The following is a 21,690-nucleotide window of genomic DNA, read 5'->3' as shown; positions in this document are numbered from 1 at the left end:
GTCAATTCAGAAATATGGTGAGATATTAAAACTTATAAACATGGATTACTTGGAGTACTTGAGGCATAGTCAAGTGGAACACAGCTGAATAAGCATGAACTGATAAGGCACCTTGGCACCAATTCCTGTTACATTAATAATTCATTTCCCATAGGAAGTGTCTTTAATAGACTTGTGGTACTACTTACAATTAAGAAATAATTAATCTTTGACAAAGGTTCTCTTTCTCTGATCCACGTAGTCATTGAAAAGATCTATGGGCTCAAGCAGCTCTGCTCATTTACACCAGCAGAGAACTCAGTCTTACTACCTGCATCATGAAGATAAGAAAGAAAGGAAGAGAAGAATGATGCACAGCATGGAAGGGATTTGTGTGGTGTAAAGTTCAGTTTAATGTTCTAAGTCAGAGAAAGGAGATGAACAGCATGGACACTCTAAAACAGCACAGTTCTACTTCATTACGTTATTTTACTAGAAATCTTTGCTTCAATCTAGTAATTCAATCCATATTTTCAGTTAGTGCTTTTGATAACATATCATGAGTCCACCCTCCCCAACATGAAAATTTAAAGCACATTTTTATCAGTCTGCTTGTCTAATTCAAAAGATGCATCAAGATTTTCTCTAGTTTACAGTTATGTTTTAGCTTCCAGACATACAGCATTAGTCTGGTTAAGGGTTTCTGTTCTTACACTGAAGCAGCTACAATCAGAAATTTCACGCTTTTTTTTTTTTTGTTTGCTTGTTTTGCTATAAACAGACTATAACCTTGTATGGCATTTAAAGCCTACTGCCTGGAAATCTTTATTAAAAATAGGAGAACTGTTAGTCTGTGTAGATTAATTATTTTTGTTTTGTGTGACTCTGAAGCATTTTTTTTTAATTTGGTTATTGACCATTAGCCATCCAGACTTCATACAGAGCACAGCTCCTTTCACAGAGAAATGCTGACAGAAGTTTTTATTGCAAAATGCAGATATGATATTTTATTAATTTATAGTAATTTGAACCTGCAAAAGAAAATACTTAAAGAAAGCAAATACACAAATAATTGATAAATCTTTTCAGTTCTACAAAAGGAACATTTAAAGAAAACTGTATCTAAAGACACTATATCCTCTGACAACTTTATGTTACTTTTGCATGAAATCAATCAGTCACAAAGTATGCTAAAAACAAACTACGAATTGTCACAGAGCCATTCACATCCTTACCACTGTTACATGACCATATTTTCAAAGAGAGGGCTGTAGTCGGTATTTTCATATTCATGTAGACACTCTTGGGAAGAAAGGTTTCTAGGAAAACCAAAAGTAAAAGAGGATATTTCTCTTTCAAGTCTTCTTGGAGTAAAAGCCAGAGACATTTTATCAGGAAAGTAAGACAAAATATCTCAATATTGTGCCTCTGCATTCTCCTTCCTCTCCTCCCACAGGAGTTCTTTACTTGGTTTTGGCTCTCCCTCTTTGGGTTCTCTAACAATTTGTCATTCGGCTTCACATTTTTACTGGTATCAGTCACTGCCCTAAAAACTCATACCAATACTTCCAAGCTGAGAATTCCCTTCACTTCAGAGTGTGTAGAGACCATCAGGAGGTAAGTAGAATGACAAAGGATACAACACTAAAAATTGACATACGTTAAGAAAAAAGTCTGTACCTGCTGAGAGCTTAATAGTGTCAGAGGATGGCTCATCACTCGGCAGGACTTGTCAGAGGCAGTGCCAGGTGACAAGATGGAAAGCATGAGGAGAGCAAGTAGGTGGCAATATGAAATTGTTGAGAAATACAAGCTTCTATATTTATGACTTTTTTTTTCCTTCTTCCTTTTTTTAAACCCCTGAGAGCTCTAATGGCAATTCTTATGCGCAAAATCCTCTCCCTCTGGCAAAAAACACAGTGCAGTCCAACACAGCAACACCCTCTTTAACCCTGGCATAGTAGACATACTCAGTTACTCTGCTGCTGTGAACAGTATATGAATTGCCTCTCTGAAACTAACATCAGCACATTTTTAATTGCTTCTTTTTCAACCCCACTCTTTTGCTTTCATTTGTTGTAGAACAGTAGTAGAGTATGCAGATACTTATTTTTAACATTACCTTTTCTAGAATAGTCATCATTATTCCCCTCTCAGTCTCTTCCAGTAAGTAACTAGAAGTATGAGCATCCAAAAACTCAGTGATACCACACCTGTGAAATAGTGGCTCTAAATAACCAGCAATCCATGTTAAACACATGAGTGTATGACTTTAACATTTTTAGCAAATATCAAATATTTTTTATGGTCTCCACATGAATCTACTTCTGAATAGAAATTCTGTGTTCCAACACCAACTGCCTCTAATACAGACCTTTTGTAAACTGCACTAAACCATGTGAACTGTTGTGTGCTAGAGGAACAGGAAATTAATTCTTCTCTCTTGTGATCTAAAGAAAGAGTTGAATTAAGCCACTGTACCTGACATATCAGAGGTTTGATTTAGAGAAAATTTTTAGGCATCATCACTCAAAGTATTGAGGTCAGAGTTAAAGAAAGACTTCAGAAATTGTCACTCATATTGGAATATTAGAAATCTAAACTCATTTTAAGAATGAACAGCAGTAGGGTTTGAAAATGTGGCAGCTAAGAATGCAGTTAACTAACTTTAGTGTGCAAGGGGCTCTGTGCCACTAGGAAACTCACTGGCTGACATCTCACTTGATTTGGGTTTCAACATCAACTTCAAGCCCAGTGGTAGAGAGTTGCAGACTGAATGGCCCTACTGATTAGACCACTCAGAGAGCTGGAGATTTTCTGTAAGATTTTCCTGACCCTAAGGGTATTTAATCTTTCTGTTCCCACTTCCCAGAGCTTGCCCTCAATAACACCCTAGACTGGAGGGAAAAAAAAAAGGAGAAGAAACACACATTCATTATTCCCTTTGCTGGAACTGGACTGCCCTGAAAAGAATGCAAGACTGGCAGTATCAGAGAGAATAAACAAGAGGGAGTCTGATGCTGCAGGCCAACAAGGAAAGTGCCTTTGCTCCTCCAGTGTTAACAAAGGCAAAGGACTCTCCATCAGATGAAGCAAACTGTCCAAGTAAACAGAAAAACTGGCAAAGCTGGTATACAGGCAGAACATCAGCATCACTGACCCTTTTGAAAAAGTACTCCTTAAGGAATGTAAGCATCTAAGAGAACTCTATCTATTTCCTGCTATCTCATTTTGAGAAAACACTCCACAAGAAACAATGTTATGGAACCATTAAGTCTGCTGGCAGTAGGACAATACCCTGTTTCTGCTTGATGAAAACTGAAACTGATCAGACTGTCTGCTGATAATCCTGTCTTCCTTGTGCTGGAGATCCATTAAGAAATAAGCTCTCACAGAGGCTAGAAATAATCCTTCAAAAGGATTCATATAAAGACTTACTTTCTAGAAGTGACTAACTATATGACCTCAATGGAGAACAACTTGAGATAGTTTCATCCAAGATCAATGCACTACCTAAGAATGAAAGACAGGAAAAATAGCTAGCATAGCTTGAAGGAAAGTGAGGCAAAGACAAAATAATTAGAATGCTCTGTAAAATGAAGTTTAATCAGAGAACAGAATAGCTTTATAGAATCCAATTATCACCAGTGAAAGTATGGAAAGAGCTACTTAGAAGGACTATGAAAGCAGCTATAGGTATGGTGGTTGTTGTATTTAAATAAACATAGAAAAAATTGAGGCTGTACAAATTAAGAATGAAGATTAAATTTTCAGAGAAACTGGGCTTCAATTGTTATAGTCCTGAGTAATGGCTAAACATGTCATCTTAGGGTTTAAATGTTGTATTTTTAATGTTTCTTTAGTTTAAGAACAAAATCTTTTATCACTAAGCACCAGCCTTGCAAACTCACCATGAGGTCTAGAAATCAAAGTCAGCTTTTTCAGTTTCATTTAATATTACCAGTTTTGCAGTAAGAATTTAGCTGAGAATTCTGCTTGTCTGTAACCCAGAACTGTCATTTGCGCTCAGTCACAGGTAGATAATGGCCCAGCAAACCCAATGAAATTCTGTGAGAAAAATGTATACAAAAGGTCAGGATCAGCTAAATTTCAGTCAAAGTTCTTCTTTTGGTTTTCCCTAACATTTTTATTACAATTGAATTTCAGTATTTGAAAGTAAATATATTTTCATCTGCAGTACATCTACTATATTTATAGGAAGAGATGTATACTACACATCTGGTGCATATCTGTAAGTACAAATCAACAGGCAGGAATTTAAAATAACCAAACAAAAAAATACCCAACACATCAATATTTCTGCTGAATCTTCTCCTTTTGCCAGCCAATTATATCGATAAATTGCCAAGAACTTCAGAACTGCATTGTTGTCACAAAAATAAAGCTAAATATAGTTCACATCTACCAAGCTGCCGACTTAACACATGGTGCTAACTAATATCAAAAAACAAATTCACTACATTCCTGAGGAACCAGATTATTGATTTACATTTTATAAATTGAGGGACAGGAATAAGGAACCAAGAATTAAAATACAACATATGTGACTGAGAATGAGAATGATTAAAAATAAATGCCAGGCAGCTTCTTGGATAACCAAGAGGACACCTGCTTTCTCTAGGGTGTATATTTTGGTGTCTGCAGTTTTTCTACATCATATACCCAGAGTTACTGGCACCTCAGAATGAAAATAAACATCTTATCTAAGTCATAGTGTGAGCTAGGATTCATAAGATGTGTGTTCTTGCAGCTATGAAATGGAGTGCCTCAGCCTAAGAAAAGCTTAAAGCAAAGTCTTCTTAACATAAGTTAATATAAGGGGGGAATTCAATGCAAAGCATGAGCAGCACCTTGCCCTTTCAGGAGGCTGAAAAGGCATGTCCGTCCTAACTTTGGCTGCCTCATGGATTTCCTGGCTCTCTGCAGAGACATGGTTTGATGTGGTTCACACCATAATAGTCTCATGGTCAGAGAAGGTGGCAGAAAAAAAGTCATACTGGGGTTCTGGATCCTTCACCTTAGAATCTTTATAATCTTCTGCCAGACAGGTAATAACCAAACAAAAATACTTCAGAAGGTAGAGAAGCTACACCTTTCTTAATAGTTCCAATCAGTAGTCTTGCCTCTGGATGGAAACAGAACTCCCTTAAGTATAACAACACTGACTTTTAAGCATAAACATCTGTTTACACTTCATAAACTAAGGGTCTTGATAATGTTTCAGCTTTGGTTTTGTTTTTTTTTTTTAATACATGCAGGACACAACTTGTTGAGTACAGTTGGTGAACGCTGAGCACATAAGGCTAGTACTACACTGCAGCAAGTGAAGTGAGAGGTTATTCTCCTTACAGCAAATTGCTGGCTTTAAAATTCAACTACATGGTCCTATCTTTGCTTTTGGAAAGTGCACACCTCTTAAAAACAAGTTTAATAAGAAAACTGTTGAATGAAATAGGGATGAGGGTGTAGAAGTTTTTAAACATGCCTTGATACTGCTACTTTGTCAATGGGATGGTAGACTTGACTATGTAGTCTAGCAGTCCATGTGGAAAGAGAGATCTTACTTAAACTGACATGGCCAAAGTAGCTCATACGAGGACTACTTCCCTCTTTGCTGGAAGACTACATGAATAGGCAAAAAGGTAAAGTTTACTGACATTTGACTGTTGAAATAAACTTTCTTTTCCATATGTCAAACATACTCATCACCTTGGACAGACTGTTAATTCTTTCAAGCCAGTGTATCTGTCTAAATCTAATTTTCTATTTAATTCAGAGATATTAATTGTGCTACCTTAGTAGATGTTTAAAATTGAGAAGTAACAATGATCTCAAATGTAAAATCCAGTTTCTGTACAGACCTTCTCCTTAACTCTCTGACTGCTTTTTTTTTTTTTTTTCTGAAATGCAAAGTTTTATTCATGTATTTATTTATCTTACTCTTTATGCAGGGATAGTTAAAATAGAGAGCACAAAGTTTGGAACAAAGCATATGCACACTTTTCCCAGCTAATTTTTGCAAGAAACTGAACGGATCATGTGTGAAAAATTGCTGTTGCTAAGGGGAACATTACAGTACTGCAAATTAGGACCAATGTTTAAACACTGATCTTTGATACATGTAACTATACAGCAACTCCTCATGTAATCAACATAAAGTATATGCTGTTCATAAATTTTATGGCAGTACTTGAAGGACATATGCCTATGAAGATATGAGAGTGAAATTCTGAGGTCATCCTTATATTGATTCACTCCACTTCAAAACATTCTCAGTTTAAAACTCCTATAGTCAAAGGAGATGTTTATAATTTGCTTTTTGACACATGGATTAATTTAGGAAGTTTTCTCTTTGTCATATAAGCTCATGCACTACAGTCCCCCTTGTTTTTACCTGGTAGCGTGAGGCTGTATCATCAAATGGAAAAGTGAACTGTAGGATGGTAGCTGCTGACTGCATTATTTCCATATGTCCTTAGCAAAACCCACCAAACTAGTGCACAAAATCTGATCTGAATAACTATAATAGATTCTGAGATGGCACCTATACGTAGTCTAGCAAGTTTACACACAGAACTGCATAGGAGGACCAGAATAGGAATTGTTCTGTCCACAGAATGCTAAAAACTAGAAAAATAGATGTAGAACTGTACTTGTTGGTATATATACTGTAAGACTACTATGAATTATTGTATTCCTCCTGTGCATTGCACTCCAGTGTAAAATCAAGCTAGAGATGAATTTACAGTCCAAGGTCCTGGGAGCCCGTCTGTGCCCAGAAGTACAGGCATAAGTCTTAACCACTGTGGGAAAGCGGCATCATTCTCCTCAGCACATCTACCTGCAGCACTACTTGCTTGGAAACCCTTCAGATATTTTCACAGAAAAAGGCATAAAATGCAAGAAAACTACTGTGAGATCTATCAGGGGTCGAAAGATGAGGGATGGGACAGAAGATGAATTATCAGTGTGTCCTTCCATTTACGCTGAATTCATTACTCTGAGAAGAATAGAAACAAAGTCTGTGCAAGGGCCTCTGCAAGGGAAGTTGAGAGGAAAAGAACAGGGATTGCATTCTGGTTTTTTTTTCCTAGTTCTCTACTATTGCTTTATGAGGCTGGAGAGAGCAATAAAAATTTAAAACAATAGGCATTGCCACTTTTAGTCAGTAACAAATATTACAGAAAGAGGGTATTTGCCAGTTAAGTCACCCACAGAGACAGAGTATTCTGTATTTAAATCTCATAAAATGTTCTTCTGAACTCTCAGTGCTTGCGAACAGGAGACTATTACCCCTCTCTATAATTAATTCTGTTAGATGTTTTCCTTTCCTTTTCTGAGTAAAAGCAGCAATACACTACTCTGCAGAGCTTTCAAGTACTTCTGGGATCATCTCTATTATATTCTTCCACACTCCCCCCCCCCCCCTTTTCTAATCCTGACTCAGCATGTACTCTTTGTTTAAATCTCCATTACAGTATTGCCAAAAGCTGAAACACACCATGGGAGGCTGTTTTTGCAGAAAACTGCTAAAAGAGGTACTTTGTCATGCCAAAAAATATTTTCATGAGGCTACATGGAAAATAAAGCCTACACATTGAGACGTTCTTTCATGTAGAAAAACTGACAAGAATTTCACTCCTGTTTTGGTAACTCATTGTTTGAAGACCAATCAAAATCAGAATTCAGCATTTAGATATTTCTCCTGCCCCACTGTGTTAATATAGGTGCTTGACAAAGTTTATTTATTTATTTTTAATCCCCTCATCACCGGTTATAATCCCTTGTCTGACAAAAGAGAAGTTAAAACACAGAAAGTCTGGATGTAAAGAGTAATTTAAGATTAAGTTATGGGCATCTTCCCCCTCGCAGAGAAATATGCAATACTGAAGAATTGTTTAGGCTATTTCTATAGTATGCAAGAAAAACATGTGGTTTTGAGTTACAGTTGCCAAATTACAATTTAAACAGGGCATTGTTTAAGTATAATTAGGTCTATGAAAAAGCCCATAAGCTTTAGAACTGGCCTGAAATATGATTGTTTTGTAGGTTGCTTATCCCTGCAGCATTGACTTTGATGCCTTTGTCTGTTTAGAGTCTACAGCATATAAAATTCCTTAATATCCACGTTGTTTAGTTTGCTTTTGTTCATTACATAAGTAATAAGAATAGATAAAGCCGCAAATCTTTTATGATATATGAAATTACCAGTGAGTATTATTTGGTATTTCAATGTGAAGGCTGAAAGAAGGGTATTTGAAAGTTTCATTGCTGTGACCTCAGTCTTGCTTCATTAAAATGCTATATAATTATGCAAAAAAACAAGTTATTTTATCCTTATTAAAAGTCTGGTCAAGTCATAACAAGAGACATGCAAATACTTTTTCACTGTCATTAACCAGGCTCCATGGTGACCTATATATTTGTAATTCTGAGGACAATTTTTTTCGTGAGGAAAAAAGAAGAGTTGGAAGAAACAAACCTGTATTATTTTAAAAGTTGAAGATTACAAAAATTGTAGTGATGCAGTGCTTTTATTGTATTTTTGTATGTTCTTTGTATCCTACTCCCTTTCTATTCTACTCCCAGTTGGTTTGCCCCAGATTCAAACCACTCCCCTGGTGCTCCCAATATGGTTATCTGTAGGAGCTTTGGGTGGTTCGGACGGTCAGGACGGACGGAGATGAGAGATCTCTATAGTCAGATCTTGGAACATGCGGTTTATTGCAAAGGGCGTGGGTATAGGGGCACTGCTTAGAGCTGCAGCTGGCAGCTCTGAGCAGGCCCAAGAGAGCAAGAGAGTAAGCGGGTAAGAGAGAGAGAGAGCGAGAGGAATGAGAGTGAAGAAGTGTGTGTGAAGAGAGAGTAAGAGTGTGTAAGAGTAAGAGAGAGAGTGAGAGTGTGCGAAGAGTAAGAGAGGAATACTGAAGTCCTGGTTACAATACAATAAATCATCTTCTATACTGAATATTCTAATTGTCACTAACCAATCTAATACAAGATACAAATCCTATAGCATTTACATACAGCCTATAAGAGTTCTTATATTACCATAGAGTGTTACATCTTAACTTCTAAAAACTACTCTTTGGACCCCTTCTGCTGAGCTAGTAGGGTCTGCTCTGACCCTTGGACCCGCCTGCAAGCAGAGGGTATTGTTCAATCAAGAGGGGATTACCTTCAGTTGGCCATACCATTGTTTTCTAGTTGTTCAGTAACTAAGATTTGGTATTTCAAAAGTGGCTTTCATTTCGATGTTGCCTGTAGTTTTCATATTCCCAAAATCTTTTGTCAGGCAATCATATTTATACGGATTTCCTGTTTCATCTTCCCCAACAGTTATCCTTCCCTGCCAATCGCCCAAACTCCTCTCGGAGTTCTGGATCGTTCTGTGTCTGTCACCCAAGCCCTCCCTAATTACCCTTATATGGTTCCCGTCAATCCCCCAAGACCCTGCCCCCTCAGATACCTCCCCTTTTGGAAATCCCCTAAACCTCCATGCCCCATTGGGGCATGTGACCCCTCTCCCTCCTCCCACCAAGACCATTGGACCAGATGTGAGTCCTTCCCTCCAGCATCCCTCCGTCCTAATCCGCCTATTGGTCCCTAGTTGGGTTACTCCCCTTGTTCAACTCCCCCTCCTTTATAAGGCATGGTCACTCTGCAACAGTTGCTTGTTCCCTGTGGATCCCCTTCAATGAACTTGGGTTACCTCCTGTGGCAAGCCTCCCTGCTACTTTTTATTTTTCCTTTTGTCAAGGTCTGCGGACTGCCACAGTGCCTGCAGCCTTAGCTCCCCTGGGTAGAGCAGAGGCTTCAGAAGAGCAGCTTTTAAACTCTGTACTTCAAGCTGCTCCCCACTCCTGCTGCACACCGCTGGAGCTAGCCTGGGCAGTGGACAGCAGTGGTCACTGTGACAAAAAAACTATGTTCCTTTGCATCTTAAAAGTACAGTAAACTTGTGTGTAGGAGACCTCAACTTGGCAAGCACCTTTCTCATTGATCTGTGAGAGCTTGTAAAAGATCTATGTGTTGTTCTAAACACCTTATGGAAAGATTTTGCTTAGTGTAGTATCAATTTTCACTTCTGAAAAGAATGATTCGTTTTTGAGGGAAGTATTGTTGAAAATGCTGAAAAAAGTTATTTGATCCAAAGTGCAAGAAATGCCTTTTGTGATTGCTTGGACACCTTCTTAGTGAAACATTTCATGCCCCCAGGCCAAGGTGCAGGCAACATCTTCTCTGATCATACCTTAGCAACCAGCTAATTCTGACGTAGATCTAGGAGAAAACTTCCTGAGTTTGACTAATATTCAAGGAACACATGGAGCAGTTCATTCCAGCAACATAAGTGTTAGAGGAAATCTGTTTCTTAACCAAAAAAACCCCAATGTTAAACGGATGTAGTCCAACAACACAGAAAAAGCATCCTCGTGTTCTTATACATTCAGTTAAAAAGCCTGAGATGGAACATTTGGAAAAAGCTGCCTACTTTGGGGGGAAAAAAAAAAAAACCAAACCAAAAAATAAACCTAAAACTACAAAAGGAAGAGATTTTCTTAACACTTAATTTTACTGTGAGACAGTCAGTTCAGCCACATACCAGAGCAATGCTGACCACAGATGTTGTGAGACTCAGTGTGTGACTCTGTGTGTGTGCGTGCGTGCATGCATTTCTATGTGTGTTTCTCTTAAAAAGCTTTGGAGGTTTTATTTTAATGTACCTGTGCTTCCAAATGTATTGATTTGCAGCAATTTTGAAAAGAAACTGACTGTTAAATGAGGGGTCAAGTAGTAAACGTCTTCATTTCCAACTGCAAAGGAAACTCAAAATATGTTATGAGATGGAAACAGTAAACTCAAGAGGGGAGGAAACATTTTCAGAATTTTTTAATATTAAAACCTCACACTTCATCTGTGAAAATGAATGCTTAAACGAACTTGCATGTCAGGCAGATGTAAAACTAAGAAAATGAATAGATGATGAATTAGGTAATTTTATATTTCTTATTAATTTATATAATTTTCAGACAGGTGTGCCTATTATGTTTTGTTACAGAATCAATATAAATTATTTCTTTAGTAGTGCTTTGAGTTTTGCGCGAGACAGAACAGACTCAGAATGCAGACGTATGAAATATTTATTCAAAGGTAGATTATGCTTGACAGATATTTTGAGTTTATACCTACTTAATTTCATCTATCAAAATACAAAACCTGGAAAAGATAAACTGCACATGGTGATAACTAAGTCCTGAAAGGAATGAGAAGCAAAAATAAAGACAACATATATCTTAACATTTTTATATTGTAATCATACCAGTAGGTAGTTCAGAATTTCATGCAGTTTTCACTTCATAATGAAATAAAATATCAAAAAGTAACACAAATAAAAAAACTTAATGGCACAGTGTCCTCTAAAGATAAAGTTGACATGGATTCATAGTTTTAAAACATTGATGTGTGATAAAACATACAGTGCAAGCAGTTTAGACTACTTTTCAAATGAATGTAAGCACATTCATGTTTAATGTAATTTTAATGATCTTCGAAACTGGAGGTCCTCTTTTACAAATAACTCTAGAAGGTGGAGGTGTTGCTGAAGTGTTAAGCTGGAAAGAGTCTGGAGTTATTCTGTGACTTTTTTCCTCAAGAGTTATAGTTTGATTGTGGTTGGACCTTCACTAGAAGCTTGAAGGTTTGAAATCATATGGACATTTGTAAAATACGAATTTTTTCCGTCTGTTGTGTGTATTATGATAGTCCTTCAGCTCCACAAGCAGGAGTTGAATTCCTGATTCAGATGACTGATTTAGTTCTAATGTTATCCAGAGACATTTCAATCTCAAAATAATTATTCTAAATATGAATATTTCACACCTTTTCAGTTATATACCCATTGAATAAAGCATATAAACTCTTCTTTGTAACTAGATTTGTATAGGCTTTTGATCTTTCCAAATTTAGTGATCAGCTGTTTTATATCAGTTGATGAGTCAAAATACCTTTATTCCAATTCTACAATTCTTATATAGATATTTAGCTTTATTATTCAATGACTTTATTGGATTTATGCAGAAGAGACTTTATCTTTTGTTGAAAAGTAGCAGCAGAGAGTTATCACATGAAAATACAAATATTTGAAAATAAGCATCTCAGTAGAAATAAATGCCTAAGTATATATAAAAAGAAGTGGTGATTTTTCTCATATATGGAGATGCAGGAGCAGACATAACTGGCGTATTTCCCAGCTATGAACATTATCCCTTAAGTTAATTCAGGTAAAGCTTTAAAGACCTTAGAAAAGACATAATTTTTACTGAGCATGCTGTAATATCAATACATGGGGAATTAAATTAAGTGTGGTTTTCTTTGGAGAGGAGCTTGTCCTTGTTTCCATATCTTCAGCAGTTTGAATTGCATTTAAGAAATGTCTTTCTCCACACTGAGACCAAAGGAAATTAATTTGTCTAGTGAGACAAGATGTACCCTGCCACATTTCTTTACAGGTTAATGACATACCGTGGATTTATTTCTGCTGAAGATTTCACTATGTATTTCTACTGAAGATGTTCTGTGAGAAGCACACAATTTGAGGTGAAATGGCGCAACAGGGTGGCTAAAAGCAGAACCTCACCCAGGGTGTCCCACGCCACAAAAACAAGGACCCTACCACAAGTCAACAGAGGTGTGGTTTGGCTTGACAAAGGAAAAGCAGCCCACTTTCAATAAACTGCAGAATTCATCAAGCATGTCCATTTTTTTCCCAAACAAAGAACTGGAAGAGTGTTCTAGAGACATGCTTTATTTAACCCAAATCACCAAACATTTATTCCAAGTCATTAGTTGCAATTTCATAGGACCAGTGAATTTTTTTACTTTAACAAAGTATGGATTTCTATGGAAGAAAATAAAAACATGTAAAACATTAAAACATGACGTAGAAGCAGTTACTGTAAAAAAATTGTGCTCAGAATTGTTCAGCAAATGTAGCGAATATTGTTGAATCATTTCCATGATCAATCTCCGCAACAATATAACTCATTATCCTGGACTATGAGAAATTCATGTAATGGATCATTCAAAAGATCTGAATGAGGAGATTTATTTAAAAAACAAGTTGATTGACTGAAAGTGCATTTTATTCTGATACTAAAATCTCTTTGTTTTATGCCTGAAGGTAGATCACATATGCTACAATATTTGCTCTCTTTTCTTTGCAGGCAGAAGTTGTAACATTGCCAGACCTCATTACAAGCCTTTTTTTTCTTAATGTCTCCTTTCTCAAATCCATATAATAAATGAGGATTCCCGATTGAAAAAATTAAATTTCTAGCTTATATTTCAGTGCAGAGAAGCTGAGCATGTTTCACTGCATCTAAAAACTAAAATAATAAAATAAAAGGTTTCCCAGAGCTACTGTTATCTTTAAGCTGATCCTTCATTCTGGGTTGTTTAACATAATTTTCCAATATGCCAATTTAGTATTACTTGTATTAAAAGTGGTTCCATATAGATGATAGATTTACTGGTTTTTGTGATGATATATTTAATAATTTTAATTTTTATATACACACATAGAGACATCCAAACATGTAAAAAGGCATATGGTTTCATGTGCATAAATGTATTTATTTTTTAAGGGTTAGGGTAATTAATTACAGACTACTTAATGTATTTTAAATGGATAAATTAATGTAAATTCACACAACTTCATTTAACTTTATGAAGACTTATTCAGATCAACAAAATATGACTGAGAGGTAGTATTTCAAACTGCCATATAAAGACAGTAAAAAGGCTATTGAGACCCTGGTTGAGATATAATACAGTGAAATCTGGCCTTAGTCCCTGCTTTTTGACCCTTCATGATATGATGGACAAGAATATTGTTTGAAATTTGCTGGACTTTATTTACTACCAGAAGTAGAACATGCACGAACTGTCGGAGTGCTTCACAGGTGTAGAATTTCAGCAACATGTCAAATGATGTTAAAGTAAAACAAATAAACACATACAGAGCCTACTGACCACTAGCAGAGGAGACCTTGCATGATAAAACTTGGGTCTCTTCTCCCAAGTAATAAGTGATAAGAGGAAAGCCCCAAGTTGTGCCAGTGGTGGTTTATGCTGGATATTACGAAAACATTTCTTCACAGAAAGTGTTGCCAAACATTGGAACAGTCTGCTCAGGGAAGTGGTGGGGTCAGCATTCCTGGAGGAATTTAAAAGAATAATGAGATGTGATGCTTAGGGAGATGGTTTGGTGGTGCACTTGACGGGTGCTGGGATAATGGTTGGAGTCCAAGCTAAATGATTATGTGATTCTATAATTCAGCACCTTTATCACTGTAGATAATCAGGAAGAATTTCAGTCCTACTGCCAGTAAGCTATATGTTACTGGATCAATAACATTTCACCTTTCTGTGTTTTCTGCATCTTATCTCACCTGCTATTAGTCGAGAGGGAGGATCCATACATTTTATAAAGCATCACAGTATGTTTCAAAGTCCTAGGTCCTTCATTATTTGTATCAGCATCTCTGCATAGAGCCTAATGGATCCCATGCACAACAAAACCACAAGGTTTGCTCATGTAAGACTTGCAGGAGCAAGCAGACAGTCCACTTCAGCCACACCTGTCTCGCCTGGTCACTGTACTGAGAGCCTTTGAGGCCACCACTCAGCATTGTCCACTGGCCTCGCTGAAGTGAGCATTCAGGGGTAAGACTGAAAGAGCATGTACAGCTGTGCAGTAACAAGTCTCATACACTTCAGCTAATTTACTATGGACAAACATGAGTTGTTTGCCCTTATCTGTGCTATAGAATCTACACATGTTCTCTGTGTGGAAATAACAAAGAGGAGGCAAAGTAGCAAGCTACTCTGCAGATGGCTGACGGTCGCAAAAGAAGATCTGTCAAATGATTTCCCATCATCAAAAAAGTGTCTAAAACACATAAAATAACCTGCTTCCTGAGATCTCATTACAGAAACTTGGGCTCACCATAACCTAGTGAGATATTCTGAGAGATACCATGGTTGGGTGATTCAGGAAATGAGTCAGAGGACTCTATAAAAACTAGTTTCTTACCAAGCATGAATACTTCAGACATAAATCTCTTAACTTGCATTGTTTTGCAAGGATACCATTAAGATCACAGCTTTGCACAAGGTAGTGATGAATTCTCTGGTAAATGGATAAAAGATACAATTTTTAAAACGTCTGGTTTGCTTTGTTTTCAAGAGAGCTTGTTAGAAAATGGTCTTGGTATAGTCCTTTAAAAACAGTTAGTTGAGTATTTAAGTAATGACATTGGAGACTTTATCTTGTGCTGTATACAAAATACATGGAAAAGCTCTTGTTTTTCACTTTTAAAATATGTTATTCTTCCATTCTACATGTAGTGGTTTTCCAGTAATACCATAAAGTAAAAAAAATTAGACATTTTATTTTTTCTTTTAGTCTTTTTCTCTTTTTCTTTAACAACCCATTATCTCTAAGTCACCTTACAGTTTTGATGGATAGTGAAAGCAGTAATATTCTGTATTCCAAAAGACAGGCATTTGCATAACTGATTTATTGAAACATGCTGAAGCAATTGGCATCGTAAAATATTATGAGCACTAAAAGTGCTTTTTTCATTCATCACTCTAAATAGTTCTGACATTTTTTAAGGGCCAATTTTATGTGGAAATTATCCAAACCCTTTGGGTAAAACAATTTGTTATTTAAAACCTTTTAACATGGATTGGTGGTACTACTTCAATTTGTTTCCAGAGAAAATTATGTAGCCTTTTGGGGGAGAAATGTAACCATAGCTAAAGGACACATTCATTGAATTTAGACATACTCAGTTGTATTTGTTATCAGTAACAAATATTACAGCTGTGCTTTTTCTTGTAAAAATATGATTTTTATGGTAAAAATAAGAAATGGATCAATATTTACTTTCAAATAATTATTTTAATAACTTATTATCACATCATGGATTTTAACAAGCCTGAGATGTTACATGATTATGTGAAAGGGAATTTATTTACCTTCTTATTACCACAGTGCTTTACTTAGAAAATTTCAATCATATATTCAGATTTTAAGTACCTAAACTTTCCTCCCAGATAATAATAATAATAATAATAATAATAGTAATAATAATAATAAATCAAAAAGCATTACTTTTCAATGTAATTAATTTATACAAATTGTAATTGCTTAAAATAACTACTTCACATTAACCAATTCCTACTGGGTTTATTTTACGTGTTCATCATTCAGTAGAATTTTCCACTGCTTTCATAGAAGTAAGGGTAAATACATGTAACATCTGCAAAATTTCCTCGTCTTTCCTACTGAAATTCAAAATTCCTTCAATCATTTCCACTCAAATGAGTTCATGAATTTTCCACTGAAAAATTCTAAAATGTGCATTCACTGAGATATTTTCCTCAGATGCTGGTAAGCAGGAAAGGTCTGATCTAGTCTGATCATGCAGAAGTACCAGCACAGGTGATCTCATAAGGGTAACAAGCACAATATGTGGAAGAATTGGAGAGCATAAAGGTGATAGTTTTGCTTTATCATCCTGCCTTTCTTGCCAGTCCATAAGGCACTGGCTGGTAAGCTTTTTCTGCGTACTGCTATTTCTCACTTCTGAGTGGTTTTTCTTCCTCAGGCTTCTCAAATGGTGGCTGAGGATAAAGAATGTATCACTGAAAGCAAGTGAGGAAAAACTGAATGTGTTCGTTGAAGAAGACCTTGGAGGGTTGTAGGGTAGGAATACACAGCTTTGAAAACCAGGAGCTGGATCTAGTTGGCAGCAAAGCTGACAATTGTCATGAGGGTTGGACAGAGGAGATGATTTTTTAATTTGTTATTTGTTTATATATATATTTTACTCTCTAAATTATCTAAGATTACCTTTTAAAGTTTGACATAAGGGAAGCATTGCCTGATGACTGTTTCTATCATTTGAATTTCATGCTTTGCCACTTTTATATATATTTTGCTTCATGCAGGTGCCCAAAAAGAAAAGCTAATCGTGTTATCCTAACAACAGGTATAGGATACTTCTTTGGATACAAATAAGTTCAGAAAGATAAGAGCTCTTATGATGGTCCCTAGATAAAAGTGGCCAGTACTAATAAGATGTGTTAGTCTATGCTGGATCCACACGACTGGGAAAGACAAGAAATAAGAAGAGAAATAAGGCAAGGGTTTTATTTATAAAGTAGAATAAAAAATAAAAAGTATGAAAGATGAAAGAAAACGTGCTAAAAAGATAAAAATTCCAGAAGGGCTCGTATTTTATGCAGTTTTTATATAAAACTGAAATTTCTTTTGGGTGTATTAAATTGCTTCAGAAACCTGCCTGGGAAATAATCCTATTTGCAACAAAAAATTTAATTTAACTTTAACATTTTCTCCTTCAAGAAAGGTCTTTAAACAAAATACTGTTTTTCACACTCAGCTGTTCCCTTTGTGTAATTACATAAACATGCATCCCTTCTTTTACCGTCTTTAGAGTGGAAAGTATATTACAGTTTTAAAAACCCTCAGATAACATCTTATGAAAAATAGTTGCTTAATGGCACTTCATTATAAAATTATATTAAAAAACATTTCAATGCGATTGATTTGGAAATGGCATCAAGGTCACCCTCAGTGGGGTTCAAGTCATTAACATGTCAACAGTGTGGTTTACTTCTAAACCACAAGGCCTTTGTAGAAAAAAACCCAAACAATTTTAGCGTGTGAATTATCTGACTTAGCTGCCTTGAGAAAGGCATAGTGCCTTAAAGAGTGGCATCAACACCAAAGTCTATTTTGTCATTACCTCAGATGTATATTACAAAAGTATACAGTTGGAAACCAAACACCCTTTCTCACTAAGGGCCTCTTCCACAGCTGGTACTACACGGGTAAGTGGATTATTCCTTCCATTCAACTGAACAAGAAAGGAAAGGAGAAATGGGTCATTGCCCATGCCTAACTGTCTCAAGCAATTTTAGGTGCAAGCATAGAGTTCCCTTAGTGATTTCAAGGTTATGATCTCCATTCACTTCAAAAATGGAAAGGTTATACTGCAGCTCAGAATCACAAAGCAGTTTTTCCTACACTTAGTTTCTAACACTTTGCAGAGTGTTAAAATCCCAAGTGATTTTCTGTCTCATGGAGGAGGAGTTAAAAGGATTATCGAAGTTATATCCTGGCATGAAGTCATGGCATGACTAAAATGTACATCTTAAACTGTCTTTATAGGTCGAGTTATATGCATGCAGCCTGTTAGAGACACCTTGCAAACCAAAATACTCTGTTTTGACCTTGTTTAAACATTTTCTGTTTGTTCACATGAAATTACATATCATCAGGTTTGAGACATTTCAATGTTTCCAGTTCTGTGAGGGAGAATTTGTAAGGAAAAACCTGAAGAATTTAAAAGTTGGCATTTTTTTTCTTTTGAATTTATGTGACCTTCATTTTCTGTTATTTTGCAGACCACTTTTTTTTCATAGATGGTATTATTAGGTTTAAAACAGAGAGAAACCACATCAGAGAGAGACAAAGAGGTGGAGAAATGTATTATTTATAGATCTGCTTCAAAAATATCTGGCTACCACACAATATTTGGCAAATAAAAAGTCATATAACTTTTTGCCAAAATGCATATGACATATGGTTGCCAAAGACAAACCATCTGCAGCAGATGTCCTTTGGGTAGGTAATATCTTGTTTCCTGAATGACCAGTTTTACTGTTTCCAGAATAAAGAAGTGTACAGAAAAAAACCCTATGCATTTAAATAAAGAAGGAACAGCTTTCCACATTTGAAAGCTGAAATTATGCACAAAGAAACACATTAAAAAAAAAAAAAATTCTAAGTACAGATTAAAAATCTCATAACATTTCTTCCTGGCATACCTGTGCACTTACTGCCAGTAATCATCTACTTAAGTTATTTTAAGTTCTCTCCTGGAAAAGGTTCTCTGTGCCTTAACAGAGATTACACAGCAGCTAAATATTGGGCCAGATTTTCACAGAATCATAAAATCTTGGGATGGAAGGGACCTTTAAAGATCATAGTTCAAGTCCCCTGCCATGGACAAGAGCACCTTCCACCAGCAAAGCCCTATCCAGTCAATCTTCAGTTACTTCCAATGGTGAGGCATCCACAACTTCTCTGGGCAGCATCTTCCAGTGTTTCATCTATGTTATTGTAAAAAAATTCTTCCTTCTCTCCTATCCAAACCTAAACCTATCCTCTTTCAGTTTGAAAACATTGCCCCTTATTCTCTCATTGTAGGCCTTGGTACAAATCCTCTTTCTTGTCAACCCTCTTATGCTGAAAAACTGCAGTAAGGTATCTCCAAAGACATCAAGTGATTTTGCATTTACATGTTTTAGCAGCCAATCAGACTCTAAAATCATCTCCAAATTGGTGGTAAATCCTGCAACTGAATTAGAATGTACATATTGTAGAGCAATATATATATTCAAATTAATGAATCAGAATTAATTTCTATAGTATGCAACAAATTTTAATTAAAAAAAAACCATTTAAATAATTAATTTTGATCACTTATCTTTTAAATATCATTGCTGCGTTATCACATTGGATATCTATTTCACAGTTTTTAATTAAATTCTACATCATTGCAAATAGCATTTGTTCATCGTAGTTTCATATTCACTTGATTTCACTAAGATTAGAGATTCTGATATAATAACTTTAGATGCATCACACTTACTTTCAGTTTTTAATCATAGAATCATAAAATGGCCTGGTCTGGAAGGCACTTTAAAGGTCATTTAGCTCCAACCTCTTGCCATAGCCAGCAACACCTTCTACTAGATCAGGTTGTTCAGGGCCCCATCCAACCAGGCCTTGAACACTTCAGGGATGGGGCATCCACAACTCCATCTTTGGAATACTATGGAAATCGTTCAGACTATATATTGTCATGCATGTGATTGTGATTGTCTATATCACTTTTGGAGATATGTTGTGACCAGTACTCAAGATCTGAAGTAGGTGGTGCAAACAAGCCACAAAATGATTTACATTAACACATGATGTGGACCTAGCAAGTACATTTTTTTATTTTTTACTGTGCATTTCTTAATCTGCTTTCTGTTGTTAGAGCAGACTCTTAACTTGTTGGTACCTTTCCCCTGAAAAATGTCCATTCATTAATCTATTCATTTTGAAAGTAAACAAGAAAAACTCCAGCTTATTGCATTTGTTCCAAAACCAGAAAGAAATGGCAAATATAATGCTCATGCATATATATTTTGAGGTAATGGCAGGTGTGTAAGTCAAACACCAGGGTACCTAGATTACAGGCCTTCTGTGTTCAGACAGCCAAGCACAAAATCCTAGATCGCATAGCTGAAAAGTTCTGTGAACCAGTGCTTCGTGACAGGCAAATAACACAAAGTTATGTAATATTTTTGAAATAAATTCAGATCTTTGTAAACCTGGTCTGTGTGATGGAACTCTAATTGAATGAACACTATTAGAGTTTCAAGGGGGAAAAAACCCACCCCTGAAACAACTTTCAGAGGACATTCCATAAATATTTGAAGATGGTGCTAATACAACATACTGAGTAGTCACTGCTGGTAGTCCTGCCAACCACTTGTGAGCTCATAAGTAACTCATATTGCTGTTGGTTTATATGTCATGCTTAAACCTATTCAAATTGATCTCTCCTTAACAGTAACAGCTAAACAGCTTGCTTAAATCCATACCACTTGCAATTATTTTTCTGCTGCAACTATTGAATCTTTCCTAAAATGAACCATAATTATTTTCTCTCAGAGATACCTTAGTAAGTATCACTGACATCTTACTGGAAAACTGTGGTGGAAAATATTTGGTTATGCCTATATGAATTACCAAAATATGGGTCTGGATCTAACATCGACACCCAAATGAGATGGACAAAGGTTCTCTATCAGTTTAGAGTTAGAAAGTGTATGTTTATTCCAGTGCTGGGCAGCTGCATGGGATGATTCCCTGATATGCACTGCAAAGGTACAAGTTGATACAGAGTCTATTTATCTACAAAGGTTATGAATATTCAAAATAAAAATGCATATTTTTAACATCAACACCTCCCATTCTCCGCTTCGTATGGAAATGAGCTTAAATGTCATTAAGCATGCGTGGTATGTTCTCTGAATTGAGTCGGTGGTCTCAAAGATGAAGTAAAAGTGGTCTTCCTCAATTTGGCCTTTCTGCCTTCCTGGGTTTTGACAATACAAATTACTTTGGTGACCTTCCAGTTCCTCTTTGTGTGACTTTTGAATAGGTTCTCAGATGGGGAAGAAATTGACAATTGTTTACGTTCCCTATATCTACTTATCAGTGTTTCTGTTTCTCATTCTAAGCACAGCTAAACAAACATAAAAGTGACAGGTAATCAGTTATTTAGTAATCAGTTACTCCCATCTTGAAAACTCATTTCAGGTCCAGCTCTTCTTAACTAACCATTAACTTTTAATTGATTCTAGCCGGGCCTAAACTCACTTCTATTTTAACTAAATTCAGCGCAGCTAACCTTCTAACTAAATCTTTATGTTTCTTTTAAAATTCTGTGTTTCATATACTAGTAAAATAAATATGCCCAAGAGCAATCAAAAGCACTGAAGCTGGCTAAACAGAGTAGTCTACATCTGTTCCGGGAT

Source organism: Corvus cornix, chromosome 1 (assembly GCF_000738735.6).
Source record: "Corvus cornix cornix isolate S_Up_H32 chromosome 1, ASM73873v5, whole genome shotgun sequence".
Classification (NCBI taxonomy): domain Eukaryota; kingdom Metazoa; phylum Chordata; class Aves; order Passeriformes; family Corvidae; genus Corvus; species Corvus cornix.
The sequence above is the reverse complement of the archived record's forward strand: the minus strand, read 5'-3'. Positions refer to the sequence as shown.